We start from the raw sequence: 19,450 nt of genomic DNA on the forward strand, positions 1-19,450 counted from the left end.
GCATTCCAAGGCCATCAGAGACAAGATCGTGGAGGGTCACAAGGCTGGCAAGGGGTACAAAACCCTTTCCAAGGAGTTGGGCCTACCTGTCTCCACTGTTGGGAGCATCATCCGGAAGTGGAAGGCTTATGAAACTACTGTTAGCCTTCCACGGCCTGGACAGCCTTTGAAAGTTTCCACCCGTGCCGAGGCCAGGCTTGTCCGAAGAGTCAAGGCTAACCCAAGGACAACAAGGAAGGAGGTCCGGGAAGATCTCATGGAATTGGGGACATTGGTTTCAGTCAATACCATAAGTAACGTACTCCACCGCAATGGTCTCCGTTCCAGACGAGCCCGTAAGGTACCTTTACTTTCAAAGCGTCATGTCAAGGCTCGTCTACAGTTTGCTCATGATCACTTGGAGGACTCCGAGACAGACTGGTTCAAGGTTCTCTGGTCTGATGAGACCAAGATCGAGATCTTTGGTGCCAACCACACACGTGACGTTTGGAGACTGGATGGCACTGCATACGACCCCAAGAATACCATCCCTACAGTCAAGCATGGTGGTGGCAGCATCATGCTGTGGGGCTGTTTCTCAGCCAAGGGGCCTGGCCATCTGGTCCGCATCCATGGAAAGATGGATAGCACGGCCTACCTGGAGATTTTGGCCAAGAACCTCCGCTCCTCAATCAAGGATCTTAAGATGGGTCGTCATTTCATCTTCCAACAAGACAACGACCCAAAGCACACAGCCAAGAAAACCAAGGCCTGGTTCAAGAGGGAAAAAATCAAGGTGTTGCAGTGGCCTAGTCAGTCTCCTGACCTTAACCCAATTGAAAACTTGTGGAAGGAGCTCAAGATTAAAGTCCACATGAGACACCCAAAGAACCTAGATAACTTGGAGAAGATCTGCATGGAGGAGTGGGCCAAGATAACTCCAGAGACCTGTGCCGGCCTGATCAGGTCTTATAAAAGACGATTATTAGCTGTAATTGCAAACAAGGGTTATTCCACAAAATATTAAACCTAGGGGTTGAATAATAATTGACCCACACTTTTATGTTGAAAATGTATTAAAATTTAACTGAGCAACATAACTTGTTGGTTTGTAAGATTTATGCATCTGTTAATAAATCCTGCTCTTGTTTGAAGTTTGCAGGCTCTAACTTATTTGCATCTTATCAAACCTGCTAAATCTGCAGGGGGTTGAATACTACTTGTAGGCACTCTATATATATATATATATATATATATATATATATATATATATATATATATATATATATATATATATAAAAAGAAGACAGCTAGCTGCAGCAGGAGCCTCCCCCTTGAAGTCAATCATAAATATCGCTAAGCTCCACCCCTTATTAAAGGGGTTGGGGCTTCAGTCAGCCATAAGATTACAATGGAGATTAGCTCCTTTGTTTATACACAGTAGTTTTAAGCTCATATATAGGTGGGGAGACCTATCACATCTGCTCCCCTCCTATTTATGCTGGTGGAATCTTTCTACCCATGCCAGCTATAGTTTATTCTATGTTCGTCTGTGAAGTGTGGTGTCCTAAACTCCTCTGGTGAAAGTCGTGCTTATTGCTTGGAGCAGTTGTGGAGTTTACCCCTGTGGTTTTATACTTCCTTCCTGCTCTTTTTTTTTTTTCTCCTGAATCTTGTATTATCTCTTTGGTGGCTCAGTGGTTAGCACTTCAATCTTGCAGCACTGGGGTCCTGGGTTCAAAACCCACCAAGAACAATATCTGCAAGGAGTTTGTATGTTCTCCCCATATTTACCTGTCTTTCCTCTCACACTACAAAGACATAGGGAATTTAGATTGTGAGCCCCAATGGAGACAGTGTTGCTGATATATGTAAAGCGCTATGGAACTAATGGCGCTATATGAGTGATGAGTGAATAAATATTATGAGATGCTCAGTGAGCACGGCTATATTTCTTGCTTAATTTTCAACATTCATTTTTAATTTTCTGTCCCTTTAAAGGGATTATTTCAGTAGGTTTCCGCTATGTAATCTGAAGACAGCATGCTGTTGGGGTTAACACACAAATTTCAGCGATGTGTCTCTTATCAAACTGTGTGCTGTGGTATACCTGTTATGATTGTTTTAGCCTCAGGAGATAATCATTGTTGGACTAGGTCAGCTAGTCTGACACACCCCCTGCTGTGATTAGCAGCTCACTGTGTATAGACATTGTATTTAAAGAGCCTGGTGTGGGCGGGGTTAGCCTTCTCAGCTCTGCTGCAATGCAAAATCTAAAAACATTGATTATGTCAGAACGGCTGCACCCAGTAATCTAAGTGATACGTCGTTGGATTCAGAATCTCTTTGCCTATATTACACTGCTCTCAGGTGAGGTAGCAAAAACCGCAGTGTCCTAGACACTAAATGTTTGTACCAGTGATACTTTTTTCCAATGTTTAGTTTGAGAGTGAAAATAAAAATCTCAACTTTATTTATGGAAATGGAAGCTTAATCCACTGATGGCCTGATGTCTGACTGCCCCATGCTGTGATTAGCAGCTCACTGTGTATAGACATTGTATATAAAGAGCCTGGTGTGGGCGGAGTTAGTTTTCTCAGCTTAGCTGCATTGCTGAATCTAAAAACTCTGATTGTGTGAGAACAGCTGCATCCAGTAATCTAAATGATACATCGCTGGATTCAGAATCTCTTTGCCTATATTACACTGCTCTCAGGTGAGGTAGCAAAAACCGCAATGTCCTAGACACTACATGATTGTACCTGTGATAATTTTCTCCAATGTTTAGTTTGAGAGTGAAAATAAAAATCTCAACTTTATTTATGGAAATGGAAGCTTAATCTGCTGACGGCCTGATGTCTGACTGCCCCATGTTGTGATTAGCAGTTCACTGTGTATAGACATTGTATATAAAGAGCCTGGTGTGGGCGGGGTTAGCCTTCTCAGCTCTGCTGCAATGCAAAATCTAAAAACATTGATTGTGTCAGAACGGCTGCACCCAGTAATCTAAGTGATACGTCATTGGATTCAGAATCTCTTTGCCTATATTACGCTGCTCTCAGGTGAGGTAGCAAAAACCGCAGTGTCCTAGACACTACATGATTGTACCAGATACTTTTCTCCAATGTTTAGTTTGATAGGGAAAATAAAAATCTCAACTTTATTTATGTAAATGGAAGCTTAATCCGCTGATGGCCTGTAGTCTGACCTCGTGCAGAAGCGTGTGGCTTTGACCCTCTATATGAGGACGCCGCCTCTCATTTTATCCGGGACCTGAGGGATCATTGATTTATGTGACAAAAATGGAAATAGTAAATGCCATATTCTGACCAGTGCTGACCTATAAACTATGATTTATATGGATTGGGAGGGTCAAGTGTTTTACGAGTCAAGAACGCCGGCGGTGACAGCAGCAATTGTCGTTGGCTTTTTCACGCGTTACTTCTTGATGAAGCTGCGCCCGAGTTTGCATATTTAGCTGCATCAGAAAGTAGCAGAATTCTTTACATCCTGTAATTCTTCAAAACGTGACTGTTGCATAAGTGTACACACCCCATACTGGGCACCCTCATATTAATGGGGGATTCGGTCCCCAGACTGCAGTTTTTTTCACTCACCCTCCTCAAGTCCAGCACTGAGTCTTCTACTCTGCTCCCGGTGTCCTTGAAGTGCTCACGTCATGTCTACAGCCAATTATTGAGATCATGACGTCAACTTGGGCGGAGATTATCGATTGGCTGCAGCGCTGTTGACGTGTTGTCAGCGCTGCAGACAATTACAGACACCGGGATCAGCGGTGGAGATTTATCGCCAGGCATAGTAAGGGTGAGTACAGCATGGTTTGTTTTAAAAAAAAACCTGCAGCCGAGGGACAGTGGGTTTCCAAACAAAACTGTGCATTACTCACGCTCCTCAGGTCCAGCTCTGAGTCTCCCCCACTGCTCCCGATGTCTGTTATTGCCTGTAGCTCTTACATACAGTGAAGCAGCCAATCATTGAGCTTGGTGGCTTGAGCCATAAATTTAGGCTGAGCCTACTGATCAGCTGCAGCGTTGCCGGCGTAATGTCAATGCACAGTATACTTTAAAATATAAAGCAACTGTAAAGCGGTGGTGTAAAGGGTTATCGCCACTCTGCCGTGAAGGAAGAGATAATCCAAAAGGTACCTCAATGGTGAATGTTTTGTCCAACGCGTTTCGCAGAAGCCATCTACTTCATCAGGATCAAATCCTATCAATGTCCTGATGAAGGAAATGGAATATGCGAAACACGTTATACAATAAAATCACCATTGAGGTAGCTTTTGGATTGTCTCTTCCTTCACGGCAGATTGGCTTTAACCCCTTTCCACCACCACCTTACAGTTCACGTCCTCGTGAGGCTGCAGACTCTCAAGCGACTCACACAATCCAGCTACCTTGCCTTTCCGTTGTTTCACCCTCTGTTTCTCACCCCGATAACACCCTGTTTAAGCTTCTCTGTCTTCCAGCTCTCTTTTAGTTTAAATATAAGGGGTCATGGTTATCATATTCCTATTAATATGCATGATATATGGCACCTACGGCAATGGCTTATTTCCCATTGGAACAAAGGATGGGACATGTTGAATTCCAACATGCCCAATCCTTATTTTCCCCGAGAGTCAGGACTCTTCCACACAATTTTAGATTGAAATTGGAAGGTTTAGAGGACTTGTTTCCCCCCCTTTCCCCTTCCTGTAGTCTGAGATTATAATTACGTATTCGAGCCAGTGAAAAAAAAAAAAATATGAGATATGATCACATCTGGAAAATCCCTTTAATATTCTTCATACCATATTTCATAATATTAAAGGGACTCTATAATGTAATCTCAAGGCAGCATGATGCAAAGGTTAAAACAGAGACTTCAGCCCTGTGTCTGTTATCTCACAGTCTTTTTTTGTTAGCTTAAGCCTCTTATCTTCATCATTAGTGGGTCTCAGCAGCATGAGTTGTAGTCTGTCTCCTTCAATGATTAGCAGGCTCTGTTTATTGAAATATACACTGAAACCCTGGTGTGGGCGGGGGCAGCTCTCAGAGCTTTGCTACATACAAAATCTCAAATCATAACAATGAAATGGTCAGTGGAAGTCCAAATTCTCACACAAAAAATGGCTGTGCATCCTTGGCCAATCTCTACTATAGCAAATGGCTGTGTAACACAGTTGGCACTTCAGTTGTATGTATTGGGTACAGTTCCTGAGTATCACAATGACTGTAGGATAGCAAGGGACAAGGGACTCCTATGCTGCCCCTCATACTAGGGATCCTACACTATTCCTGTGTTACCTCTAAATGTGGAGATGCTGGAGTCTCATACCTTACTATACTCCTGAGTAAAGATAATCTGTTCCATCCCAAGGGAAGGAATAGGCAGGAGTGCGATGGAAATATAGATTTTATACAGAAAAGAATAACAGAAATTTCACCACTCCAGACCAGTATTGACAAGCTGTAGTTGGCACTGAATGAACAGTTCCGCCAGCACGTCAGTCGTATGTAGTAGGCTCAGCTCCTGAGTGTCATAATGTGACTGTAGGATAACAAGAGACAAGGGGCTCCAATGCTGTCCCACACACTAGGGGAGCATAGGCTATCCCTGTCCTCAGGGATACCCCTAATGGTGGAGATGCTGGAGTCCCATGCCTTACTATAGTCCTGAGTAAAGCTAATCTGTTCCATCCCAAGGGAAGGAAGGGGCAGGAGTGTGATGGAAATATAGATTTTATACAGACAAGCATAACAGAAACGTCACCACTCCAGACCAGTATTGACAACCTATAGTTGGCACTAAATGAATAGTTCAGCCAGAACTTCAGTTGTATGGAGCAGACACAGCTCCTGAGTGTAACAATGTTATTGTAGGATAGCAAGGGACAATGGGTTCCAATGCTGTCCCTCAACTATGGAACCCTAGCCTATCCCTGTCCTCAGGGATACCCCTTTTGGTGAAGATGCCGGAGTCCCGTGCCTTACTATACTCCTGAGTAAAGCTAATCTGTTCCATCCCAAGGGAAGGAAGAGGCAGTAGTGTGATGGAAATTTATATTTTATACAGACAAGCATAACAGAAGTGTCACCACTCCAGACCAGTATAGACAAGCTATAGTTGGCACTATATGAAGAGTTCAGCCAGAACTTCAGTCATATGGATCAGGCACAGCTCCTGAGTGTAACAACGTTACTGTAGGATAGCTAGGGACAAGGGGCTCCTATACTGTCCCTCACACTAGGGGACGATAGACTATCCTAGTCCTCAGGGATACCCCTAATGGTGGAGATGCTGGAGTCCCATGCCTTACTATACTCCTGAATAAAGCTAATCTGTTCCATCCCAAGGGAAGGAAGGGGCAGGAGTGTGATGGAAATATAGATTTTAGACAGACAGTGATAACAGAAACGTAACCACTCCAGACCAGTATAGACAAGCTATAGTTGGCACTAAATGAACAGTTCCACCAGCACTTCAGTCGTATGTAGTAGGCTCAGCTCCTGAGTGTCAAAACGTGACTGTAGGATAGCAAAGGACAAGGGGTTCCTATGTTGTCACACACACCAGGGGAGCATAGACTATCCCTGTCCTCACGGTTACCCCTAATGGTGGAGATGCCAAAGTCCCATACCTTAATATACTCCTGAGTAAAGCTAATCTGTTCCTGACCCAGGGAAATGAAGGGCAGGAATGTGATGGAAAAAAAATGATTTTAGACAGACAGGAACAACAGAAACTTCACCTCTCCTGGCCAGTATAGACAAGCTATAGCTGGCACTAAAAGAACAGTTCAGCCAGCATAAATAGGAGGAACGTGACTATGACTGGTTCTCCCATAGCATGTGACTAAAGGAGATTAACAAGCAGACCAGCAGCAATTAACTGTTGCTAGCCTGCCTATAAACTACAGGTCTGTGAGTCGACGTCCAAGTCTCCCTGCATTGATCACAGACATTAGATAAGTTAGAAGGCAGAGTGCAAGAATCTGAAATTCCACAGATCCTGATTCTGCCATGACAGTCGAGGATGCTTGCAAAAATCTCCTTGTGACATTGAGCCCGTTCCTACATGCAGAGCTCAGACAGCCAAGTAGGGCTCCGTATAATTAATAAGGGTATTTATCTAACGCAGCCTAAACTAGTCACCAGCCAGTATCTGTACAAGTACAGGTAACAAAGAGGGAGAACAGAGGACAAGATTAATGAATAAGGTTAGATGATAAAACAGTCTGAAGAAATGTGTTTTTAGGGCACCCTGGAAGCTCTGGATATGAGGAATTAATTAGATTGTCTTGGGTAGAACATTCAAAAAAATTGGTGCAGCACGAGAGAAGTCCTGAAGCTGGGAGTGGAAGGTTTGGATAATAGAAGATGTTAGTCTTAGGTCATTAATGGAATGGAGAGGACGGGTGTCATGATTAAATTTACCACATACTTACCAAATCTGCGGCAACGTATGGGAGGCTCACAGGAGAAAAGAAATTCCCTGGACTCCTAGAGGAGTTGACAAATTGTAACCTGGTGCAGAAAGCAATTTAAGATGTTTCCATCTTATCTGCTAGTCACCAGTCAGCGGAGGGAAGATTGCCTTTGTGACAGTCCTCAACTGACCAGACGTTTATTACGGAAAGGAGGAGAAGGCTTTCCTGGTAGAGAGTGCCCCAATACTAAAAGGAGGCCAAATGCATGGTGCCTATGGCAGCTAAAGTCCTGTTGAGCAGACCTGAGAGCGAAAGCATTATACCCGTATTGAAGAACGACAAAAAGAAGTAGGCCATGTCCCCAAAAGGTAGAAGTGGTGAAGTCCACGGATTAGGGGCACCTGTTTTGGTTTGCATCATAGAAGCAGGTGTCTTTAGACCTCAAGGAAGAGACCCAGTTGGTCTAAGATTTGTAGGAAACAAGAACCCAGAAGATTGCCTCGAGACCTAGTGACAAGTAGGCAAGTGCCAGCTGGGACTGTCGGGAGATCCTTGAGGGATGAGAATGCCTGAGTTAAGTGAGACCGCCATGGCGTTAAAACATGTATGGAAAAAAGGGAAAGCATGCAGAACCTTCTACGCCATCAGAAGACAACTGTACCACCTCAAACCACCGGTGAGAGTCTGGCTCAAGATATTCGACAGCGTCATCACCCCTATACTGCTGTATGGCAGCGAGGTATGGGGCCCAGTGACCTCTCCAGACCAAACAAAGTGGGATTCCAGTCCAACTGAAGTCTTCCATCTGGAGTTCTGCAAATATCTCCTCCAAGTCCATCGCAGCACCTCAAACATAGCCTGTCGGGCAGAGCTGGGCCGATTCCCTTTATGGCTCAGTATACACAAGCGGGCACTATCACACCAGGCGCACATACAGAACAGCAACCCCAGCTCCTACCATCATAAAGCCCTGCTGAACCGGAGCCCAGAGCAAGCCAGGAACCCCGGCAGCCAGTCCAGCCAAAGTCAGCAACACACCCTGACAAAAGGCCAAATAAAAGAGGTCTCAGAGAGCTGCAAGATGCAATACATAGAGGACTGGAAGAGGGAACTAGAGAACTCCCAGAAACTCACCATCTACCGGTCACTGCGGAGGGACTACTCTCTGGCCTCATATCTGCAAAGGTTACGCCACCCCAAAGACAGGCAGACACTTAGCCTGTACACACTGAGTGCCCACAGCCTAGAGGTGGAAACAGGGCGGCACCGACAGACATACAAGCCGCGGGAGAACAGACTGTGCCAGCACTGCCAGCAGGGGGCTCTGGAGGACGAGACGCATTTCCTACTGCACTGTGACAAATACTCAGCAGTGAGAGCCTCCCATTTCCAGAAACTTACCGCTCATACCCCGAACTTTCCATCCATGGACGAGGAGAGGAAACTCCGCATCCTACTGGGGGAAGAGGAATCAATGGTGGAGATCGTCGCCCAATATGTCTCCACTTGTCATAAGATGAGGGGTACTAAAGACCTCCAAATGAGCCATCACTCCCTAAATTGTGGCCCCAACTCCCCATCCCCACAACCCTAACCCACTCCCCTTTCACACTTCTTTTTTTGCTTTGGCAATGCTAATAGTTTTTTGGCCCTGCCAATAAAGCCTATTTGATTTGATTTGATTTGTATGTGTCTCAATGCGTTTGAGCAGTGATGATAGGATGAGGTTTAGGCCATGTCCCCAAAAGTAGAAGTGGTGAAGTCCACGGATTGGGGAAAGTTGTTTTGCTTTGAAATCATAGAAACAGGTGTGGTTAAGCCTCAAGGAAGAAAACCAGTCGGTCTAAGAAGTGGTAAGAAACAAGAACCCAAGAGAAGATCGCCCCGAGACCTAGTGACAGGTGGGAGAGGGCTGGCTGGGACGGTAGGGAGATCCTAATGGGATGAGAAGGCCTGTGTCAAGTGATACCACTATTGATTTAAAAAACACAAGGATCTCACTATTTTGAGCTGTGACGACAGGATGAGGTTTAGGCCATGTCCCCAAAAGTAGAAGTGGTAATGTCCACGGATTGTGGGCAGCTGTTTTGGTCTGGCAGCAGAAAAACAGGTGTGATTAGGCCTCAAGGAAGAGAAACAGCTGGTCTAAGACTTGTAGGAAAGGAGAACCCAAGAGAAGATCACCACGAGACCTAATGATAGGTGGGCAAGGGCCGGCTTGGACTGTCGGGAGATCCTAGTCGGATGTGAAGGCTTGAGATAAGTGAGACCGCCAGGGAGGTAAAATACGTAAGGGTGTCACTGAGTTTGAGCTATGAGGACAGGCTGGGGCTTGGGTCATGTCTCCAAAAGTAGAAGTGGTGACGCCCACGGATTGGGGGCAGCTGCTTTGGTTTGCCATCATAGAAGCAGGTTTGGTTAGGCCTTAAGGAAGAGAACCAGTTGGTCTAAGACTGGTCAGAAACCAGAGCCCAGAATAAGATAGCCTTGAGACCTAGTGACAGGTGGGAGAGGGCCGGCTTGGACTGTCGGGATCCTAGGTGGATGTGAAGGCTTGAGATAAGTGAGACCGCCAGGGAGGTAAAAAATGTAAGGGTGTCACTGAGTTTGAGCTATGAGGACAGGCTGGGGCCTTAGAATCAGTTGGTCTAAGACTGGTCGGAAATAAGAACCCAAGAGAAGATCGCCTCGAGACCTAGTGACCGGGACTGTAGGGAGATCCTAGTGGGATGGAAAATCCTGAGCTAAGTGAGACCACCAGGGAGTTAAAAAGCACAAGGGTCTCACTGGGTTTGAGCTGTGATGCCAGGATGGGGTTTAGGCCATGTCCCCAAAAGTAGAAGTGGTGAAGTTCACGGATTGGGGACAGGTGGTTTGGTTTGGCATCATAGAAGCAGGTTTGGTTAGGGCTCAAGGAAGAGAACCAGTTGGTCTAAGACTAGTCGGAAACCAGAGCCCAGAAGAAGATCGCCTTGAGACCTAGTGACAGATGGGAGAGGGCCGGTTGGGACTATAGGGAGATTCTAGTCGATGAGAAGGCTTGAGTCAAGTGAGACCACCAGGGAGTTAAAAAACGCAAGGGTCTCACTGAGTTTGAGCTGTGATGCCAGGATGGGGTTCAGGCCATGTCCACAAAAGTAGAAGTGGTGAAGTTTATGGATTGGGGTCAGCTGTTCGGTTTTGGCAGGTATGGTTAGGCCTCAAGAAAGAGAACCAGTTCGTCTAAGACTGGTCGGAAGCAAAATCCCAGGAGAAGATTGCCTTGAGACCTAATAATAGGTGGGCAAGGGCCGGCTGGGACTGTAGGGAAATCCTAGTGGGATGAGAAAACATGTCTCAAGTGAGACTGTCAAGGAGTTAAAAAATATAAGGGTGTCAGTGAGTTTAAGATGTGATGTCAGGATGGGGTTTAGGCCATGTCCCCAAAAGTAAAAAGTGGTGAAGTTCACGGATTGGGGCCAGCCGTTTTGGTTTGGCATCATAGGTTAGGCCTCAAGAAAGAGAACCAGTTGGTCTAAGACTGGTCGGAAACCAGAGCCCAGAAGAAGATTGCCTTGAGACCAAATGACAGGTGGGAGACTGCAGGGAGATTCTAGTGAGAGAAGAAGGCCTGTGTCAAGTGAGACCATCATGGAGTTAAAAAACACAAGGGTGTCACTGAGTTTGAGCTGTGATGTAAGGATGGGGTTTAGGCCATGTCCACAAAAGTAGAAGTGGTGAATTCCACGGATTGGGGGCAGCTGTTTGGTTTGGCATCATAGAAGCAGATTTGGTTAGGCCTCAAGGAAGAAAAACAGTTGGTCTAAGACTGGTTGGAAACCAGAGCCCTGAAGAAGATTACATTGAGACCTAGTGATAGGTGGGAGACTGTAGGGAAATTCTAGTGAGAGAAGAAGGCCTGTGTCAAGTGAGACCACCAGGGAGTTAAAAAACACAAGGGTCTCACTGAGTTTCAGCTGGGATAAGAGAATGGGATTGGGTAGGGTTGGTGGCACCAGCCCAGGCAGACCAAAGAGGGAAGAGTCTGTGGAAGTGTCCTACGACTATTGACATTTGAACCATTCATAGTACCGTGCACCCGGACCATGGAGCCTTGAGAGCTCCAAAAGTCCCTTTGGCCTACATAAAAAGACCAATCCTATTAAAGACCTGTAATAATTGGGGGCCCCGTTGGAGCTTCAAGTTACGCCATTAAACGTGCCGCCATATTGGATGACTGTGTAAATATAGCCTCGTTGAACTGTTCCTATCATTTGGTTCCTTGTCGAATAGTCAATGTATGGAAGAACCAGCGACTTGTCTTTCTGGAGACCATGTTTACTCTACAAGCTATCATTATTTATCGCTGTAAAACCCCTTTAAGAATAATTACAGCCGCTAATAACAGTCACGCTCCGAGGACGGTATACAGCAGCTGCTTCCAAGTGAGTAAATGTCGCATTGTTGCATTGTGCTAAGGTTTTCAACAAATGCAAAATGAGATTATAGACTGATCCTATTTACCATGAAATCAGAAATAAAAGATATATTCAATTCCTGGCTCTAATAACTCATTTAGGGGAAATAATATGCGGTTGTCAGTGAACAAGGTCAGGAAGCGTGCAGCGTCTCTGCACAAATTATATACAAATTTCAAACCCAATCTAATGGGGATGTCATCATGATCATCGGGCAGATAATTAGAAATATGTTTTCCCATCTTTAAATGTTTGCTTATACCTACACAGTAGACTCTGGTAAGATTTTGCCGTCAGGATGCAGGCAAAATGGATTTTTTTGGATTTTCTTTCTCTTGCAATTCTCAAATTGGCCACTGAGGCTTTTTTATACTCTATTTCCTGTTGTTTCAGGAAATAGCACACGCACATTAGCAGCAATGAACAGACTCCGCCCCTAAGCATCTAATGAGCGTGTGCAAAGTTAATTTTGAAGAGAGGGAGCTGTTACATTGCCAATAGGTCATTATCTGACAACACTTTCCCTTTAATTCTGCCAGTTTTGGTCAGTACTAGTCAATCAAATAAAGGAAAATGTTTTATTGTGGGTTTTTTTTCCCCTTTTATTGTTATTTTATTTTATTTATTTTATTTTAAAACATTTTATTTGACTTTTTTTTTTTTTTGTTTAGCTCACTTGGAGACTTGGCCATGTATGAGTTTGATTGTGAATGTGCATATTAGCATATTAGTACCCCCAGACATCGTCATTACGCAGGCGTAAAGGAGGAGTCCCCTCCTTTGTGTAACCCCTTAAATACCAAGGCATGTAAGGGGTTAGAGAGCTGGGATTGAAGTTATCTTAAAAACCTTCTTTGGCGAACTAGTCTGTCTACTAGCGGAAGTGTAACGGCTGCAGTTAATCACTGACTGCTGATTGTCTGCAGCGTTCAAAAGACAAATTTGTCAGGGAGGTGAGTAATTTTTTTTTATTATTATTTTATTTGCAACACTAATTTTAGTAATAGTTATGGAACCCTCCTTTGGTAAACTAATCGGTCTACTACCGGAAGTGTAACGGCTGCAGTCAGTGACTGCTGATTGTCTGCAGCGTTCAAAACACATAAATATGTCAGGGAGGTGAGTTTTTTTTATTATTATTCTTATTATTATTATTTTATTTGGGACACTAATTTTAGTAATAGTTATGGAACCCTCCTTTGGCAAACTAATCGGTCTACTACCGGAAGAGTAACAGCTGCAGCCAATCAGTGACAGTTGCAGCATAATTATCATTGCAATGTGTTGGGTTGAGCCTTGCAGCTGTTGTGTCCATCACAGGACCATGGACTAAATATGGTGCCCATCGATGCGCAGGACCCAGTAAATCACTCTTTAATTCACAGTATTACATTTCATAATAGGGCACAATGCAGCAGTGCCCTCCGCTGTATGTGCGCGTAATGCATGTATCACCCAGCTTCATCCCAATTTGCAATGGCAATGAGCTATTTATACTGGGAGTTATACAACGAAGGAAGACTGGAACAGCATGGCCGATGGATAAAGCACAGAATATCCCTGACATCAGGAGCATCAATGGAGAACAGGATGACGCTCGGCTCTAGAACATCGCAACAAAGACTGCAGTCATACTCTGATATACAGGAGGTAAGAATAGACAGCACGATGCAATTACATATCAGTATATAATATATATATATATATATATATATATATATATATATATACATACATATACACACACACACACACTGAACAAAAGTATAAATTCAACACTTTTCTTTTTGTTCCGACTGTTTCTTTCAAATATTGTTCACAAATTTGTCTAAATCTGTGTTAGTGATAACTTCTCCTTTGCTGAAATAATCTATTCACCTCACAGGTGTGGCATAAAAAGATGCTGATTAGACAGCATGATTATTGCACATGTGTGCCTTAGGCTAGCCAGCATGATTATTGCACAGGTGTGCCTTAGGCTGGCCAGCATGATTAGTACAGGTGTGCCTTAGACTAGCCAGCATGATTATTACATAGGTGTGCCTTAGGCTAGCCAGCATGATTATTACACAGGTGTGCCTTAGGCTGGCCAGCATGATTATTACAGGTGTGCCTTAGGCTAGCCAGCATGATTATTACATAGGTGTGCCTTAGGCTGGCCAGCATGATTATTGCACAGTTGTGCCTTAGGCTGGCCAGCATGATTATTGCACATGTGTGCCTTAGGCTAGCCAGCATGATTATTACACAGGTGTGCCTTAGGCTGGCCAGCATGATTATTACAGGTGTGCCTTAGACTAGCCAGCATGATTATTACATAGTTGTGCCTTAGGCTAGCCAGCATGATTATTACATAGGTGTGCCTTAGACTGGCCAGCATGATTATTGCACAGTTGTGCCTTAGACTGGCCAGCATGATTATTGCACAGGTGTGCCTTATGCCGGCGTCCAACAGTACGTTCTATCATGCGATCGCACGAGCGATCGTACCCGCCCCCGTCATTTGTGCATCACGGGCAATTAGTTGCCCGTGGCGCACAAAGTTGTTAACCCCCGTCACACGTACTTACCTCCCGGACGACCTCGCTGTGGGCGGTGAACATCCACTTCCTGAAGTGGGAGGGACGTTCGGCGTCACAGCGACGTCACACAGCGGCCGCCCAATAGTATCGAAGGGGCGGAGATAAGCGGGACGTAACATCCCGCCCACCTCCTTCTTCCGCATTACCGGCGGACACAGGTAAGCTGTGTTCATCGTTCCCGGGGTTTCACATGGAGCGACGTGTGCTGCCACGGGAAGGATGAACTGCAGGAGCACAGAAGGGGGACCGACATTTTGAAAATGAACGACGTGTCAATGAGCAACGATAAGGTGAGTATTTTTGCTCGTTCACAGTCGTTCAGAGGTGTCACATGCTACAACATCTCTAACGATGCCGGATGTGCATCACTAGCGACGTGACCCCGATATATCGTACCGTGTGACGCCGGCATTAGGCTGGCCAGCATGATTATTGCACAGGCATGTCTTAATCTGTGCCAACATCTGTGTTCTCTTTTGCCAAAATAATCCATCCACCTCACAGGTGCGCCATATCAATCAGCATGATTATTACACAGGTGTGCTTTTGGCTGGCCACAATAAAAGGACACTCTAAAATGTGCAGTTTTACATTATTAGAGGCGTCCAAGTTGGTCAGTAAACCAGTCAGTATCTGGTGTTACCACCATTTGCCAGTCTGCCATCTGCCTGAACAGTGAAAACCGGGATTCATCCATGAAGAGAACACCTCTACAACGTGCAAGATGTCATCGAATGTGAGCATTTGCCCACTGAAGTCGGGTAGGATGGCACACTACAGACAGGTGGACAACCCCGATGAGGATGACGAGCAGCAGAGGAGCTTCCCTGAGACGGTTTCTGACAGTTTATGCAGAAATTCTTTGGTTTTGCACCAATTATTGCAGCCGCTGTCCAGGTGGCCGCTCTCAGACAAGCTTGGAGGTGAAGATGTTGGATGTGGAGATCCTAGGCTGGTGTGGGTACATGTAGTCTGCAGTTGTGAGGCCGGTTGGATGTACTCACAAATTCTCTGAAACGTCTTTGGAGATGGCTTGGTTTGTGGTTGCGAGGTGGTTTGATGTGGCCGGTCTCAGAGGATCTTGGAGGTGAAGATGCTGGATGTGGAGGTCCTGGTCTGGTGTGGTTACACATGGTCCGCGGTCGTGAGACCGGTTGGATGTGGCTGGTCTCAGATGATCTTGGAAGTGAAGATGCTGGATGTGGAGGTCCTGGTCTGGTGTGGTTACACATGGTCCGCGGTCGCGAGACCGGTTGGATGTGGCTGGTCTCAGACGATCTTGGAGGTGAAGATGCTGGATGTGGAGGTCCTGGTCTGGTGTGGTTACACATGGTCCGCGGTCGCGAGACCGGTTGGATGTGGCTGGTATCAGACGATCTTGGAGGTGAAGATGCTGGATGTGGAGGTCCTGGTCTGGTGTGGTTACACATGGTCCGCGGTCGTGAGACCGGTTGGATGTGGCTGGTCTCAGATGATCTTGGAAGTGAAGATGCTGGATGTGGAGGTCCTGGTCTGGTGTGGTTACACATGGTCCGCGGTCGCGAGACCAGTTGGATGTGGCTGGTCTCAGACGATCTTGGAAATGGAGATGCTGGATGTGGAGGTCCTGGGCTGGTGTGGTTACATATAGTCCACGGTCGCGAGACCGGTTGGATGTGGCTGGTCTCAGACGATCTTGGAAGTGAAGATGCTGGATGTGGAGGTCCTGGGCCGGTGTGGTTACATATGGTCTGGGGTTTTGAGGCCAGTCTCAGACAATCGGGGCGGTGAAGATGCTGAATGTGGAGGTCCTGGTCTGGTGTGGTTACACGTGGTCTAGGGTTATGAGGCCGGTTGGAGGTGGTCGGTCTCAGATGATCTTGGAGGTGAAGATCTTGGATGTCCAGGACCTGGGTTGTTGTGGTTACACGTGCTCTGCGGTTGCGAGGCCGGTTGGATGTACTCACGAATTCTCTGAAACTCTTTTGGAGGTGGCTTATGGTAGAGAAATGAACATTCAATTCACGGGCAAGAGCTCTGGTGGACATTCCTGTAGTCAGCAGCCAACTTCATGCTCCCTCAAAACGTGTGACATCTGTACCACTGTGCTGTGTGAAAAAACTGCACATTTTAGAGTGGCTTTCAATAATCATGCTTGCCAACCTAAGGCACACCTGTGCAATAATCATGATAAAGTCTTAGATCTTTGAGTTCAGCTCATGAAAAATGGGAGCAAAAACAAGTGTCTAAAAGGTACATCCTCCCAGATGAGTTGTCAACTAATTCAGGCGCCACCAAAACCTCCCAGAAAGTGGAGTTTCCACGTGGCTCCTTGTGTTTGACGCTGGGTTGCCCCATCAGATGTCCATGTTTCCAATATTCTTTCATGGTTACCACACGAACCCATTACAACCTATGGATCTGGTCACATATTCATGTTTTTACACGTGGTTATCAGAGAAGACTCGAATGTTCCTCCATTAGCATGGTTTCTCACTTTTACAGACTACTGTAGCCTCAGGATTATTCTCCTCCTTCACGATAAGCATCTCTAGTACTTAGTAGAGCCCTTCTGGCTGTTATGACCTGCTACACACATGATACATAGCCAGAAACCAGCTCTTAGCCCATTCCTCATTGGCAATGGCCTCCAGGTCACTAGTATTCTTGGGCTTGTGTGCGGTGTCTGCCTTCCTCACATTTTACCAAATATTTGCAATTGGAAAGGGCACTCTAGAATCTTCAACAACTTCATCTGAAGCCAACTCTTGGTTTATAAGGAGGTATTTCCTCATACTTGATTGAATCCATCTTATATTCTACATGCTGTAGGTTTCCAGGGTCAGTGGACGCAAAGCAAACTCAGAGCATTACCGGGTACCCACCATGCTTCATTGTAGGCATTATTAAACCCCCGCGATGCTTCTCAGTAGACATGACCGAGCCACTGCCATTTTTACTGTATGCAACATCAAGTCACCATCATACTTCACTGTAGTCATCACAGATCCATTGCTGTGCTTCACTATTGTCATCACTGAGCCACCACCATGCTTCACTATTGTCATTACTGAGGCACCATTATGCTTTAATGTGGGCATCGCCGAGCCCCAGTCATGCTCTACTGAGGGCATCACCAAGACACTGCCATGCTTCACTGTAGACATCAGTGAGCTACTGCCGTGCTTCACTGTAGGCCTCACCAAACCACTACAATGCTTATTGTGAGCATCACCAAGCCACCACCATGCTTCACTGTAGACTTCAGTGAGCCACCCCATGCATCACTGAGCTACCACTGTGCTTCACTGTAGGCCTCACCAAGCCACCACCATGCCTCACTGTAGTCATAATTGAGCCACTGTGGTGCTTCACTGTAGGTATCACCAAACTACTACAATGCTTAACTGTATCACCAAGCCTCCACCATGCTTCACTGTAGACATCAGTGAGCCACTGCTGTGCTTCAATTCAGGCATCACCAAACTACTACAATGCTTATTGTGAGCATCACCGAGCCACTACCATGCTTCACTGTAGACATCAGTGAGCCACCTCCATGTATCACTGTAGACATCAGTGAGCTACCACCGTGCTTCACTGTAGGCCTCACCAAGCCACCACCATGCATCATTTTAGTCATAATTGAGCCACTGTGGTGCTTCACTTTAGGCATCACCAAGCCACTACAATGCTTAAGTGTGAGCATCAAAAAGCCACCACCATGCTTCACTGTAGACATCAGTGAGCCACCCCCATGCTTTACTCTAGAAATCACCAAACCATCCCACATGCTTCACTGTTGACATCTCTGAGACACCACCATGATTCACTATAGGCATCACCAAGCCACCACCATGCTTCATTGTAGGCATCACTGAGACACCGGCAGACTTCACTGTAGGCACTTTAGCCTCAATTCATCAAAGTGTATTGCCAGAAATCTAACGTAAAATGTTTTTGATAAGTCAAATATTTGGGTAACCCGGTAACCGATGTTCCTAGAACTTCCAGCTGAATCTCTAGGTGCATTTATTGCCTGCACTATAGTTTTGTATCCTCTTACTTGTCTGTACAAACCAATAATCCTAACGTTTTGGACCTCTTTCTTGACTTTGCCAAATTTCTAACGAGCAATCAAACGTCAGAATCAACAACTTCCCCCCCCAGCCAGTCCAGGTATTTGATGCTTCATCTTCAGCACAACGGATGAACTAATGAAGCCCTTGATTGCTACATCAGGAGCCAATTTGCACATTTATGCTCCTATAAGAGATTCTATTTAGTGAGTCGAATAATTCCGAGACTGCAATAGATATTGAGAGTGGCATTTGGAGAAACCACCTGTCATATCTGTTGCGTCGAGCTATTTAAATTGTTCTTTTTTTTTGCTTGAAAACAGCAGAAAGGAAGTAAATTTCACTAATTAAACTAATTTTCAAGGGGTGATAAATAATTTTAATGCAAGTGGTCAAAAGTTTGGACACGCATGTCCTGTTCTCCCCTGCTGCTGCGTCGACTCCCACATGCTCTCCTGCCTTCATTCCCTCCCGGGCCCTGTACATGCCACACAGGATTCCCGGAAGTGCACCTAAGACACGCGGGCACAACGGTACCTGCTCTTAAAGGGCCAGAGCGCTATTTCCTTGAAATGCCTCTCAGACAATGGCTGAGATGCACTATGTATTTAAGGCACCCTCCCAGTAGGGGAGGTGCCTGGACAACACTTTTAGTTAGTGTCCTGACTGTCTAGCTAGTTGTCAGTTCCTGTAATTCCTGTTTCCGTTACCTGTACCTGCCTTTCCATACCTGTCCGCACCTGCATAAGTAATGACCGGATGGGATGAGCACTGGTCAACCCAACTAAGCCCTAAAGAACACACAAGCTTATTTCCAGGATGACTTTGGGAGAAATACAGCTACATAGACCTGTCAGTCTTAGTAGAGAGGAAGAAGTCACCGGTGACATTTCACTAATAATAGTATTCACGTCGGTCTGTCCCTCCGATCTGAGCCTATTT

Source organism: Anomaloglossus baeobatrachus, chromosome 11, assembly GCF_048569485.1.
Source record: "Anomaloglossus baeobatrachus isolate aAnoBae1 chromosome 11, aAnoBae1.hap1, whole genome shotgun sequence".
Lineage (NCBI taxonomy): Eukaryota > Metazoa > Chordata > Amphibia > Anura > Aromobatidae > Anomaloglossus > Anomaloglossus baeobatrachus.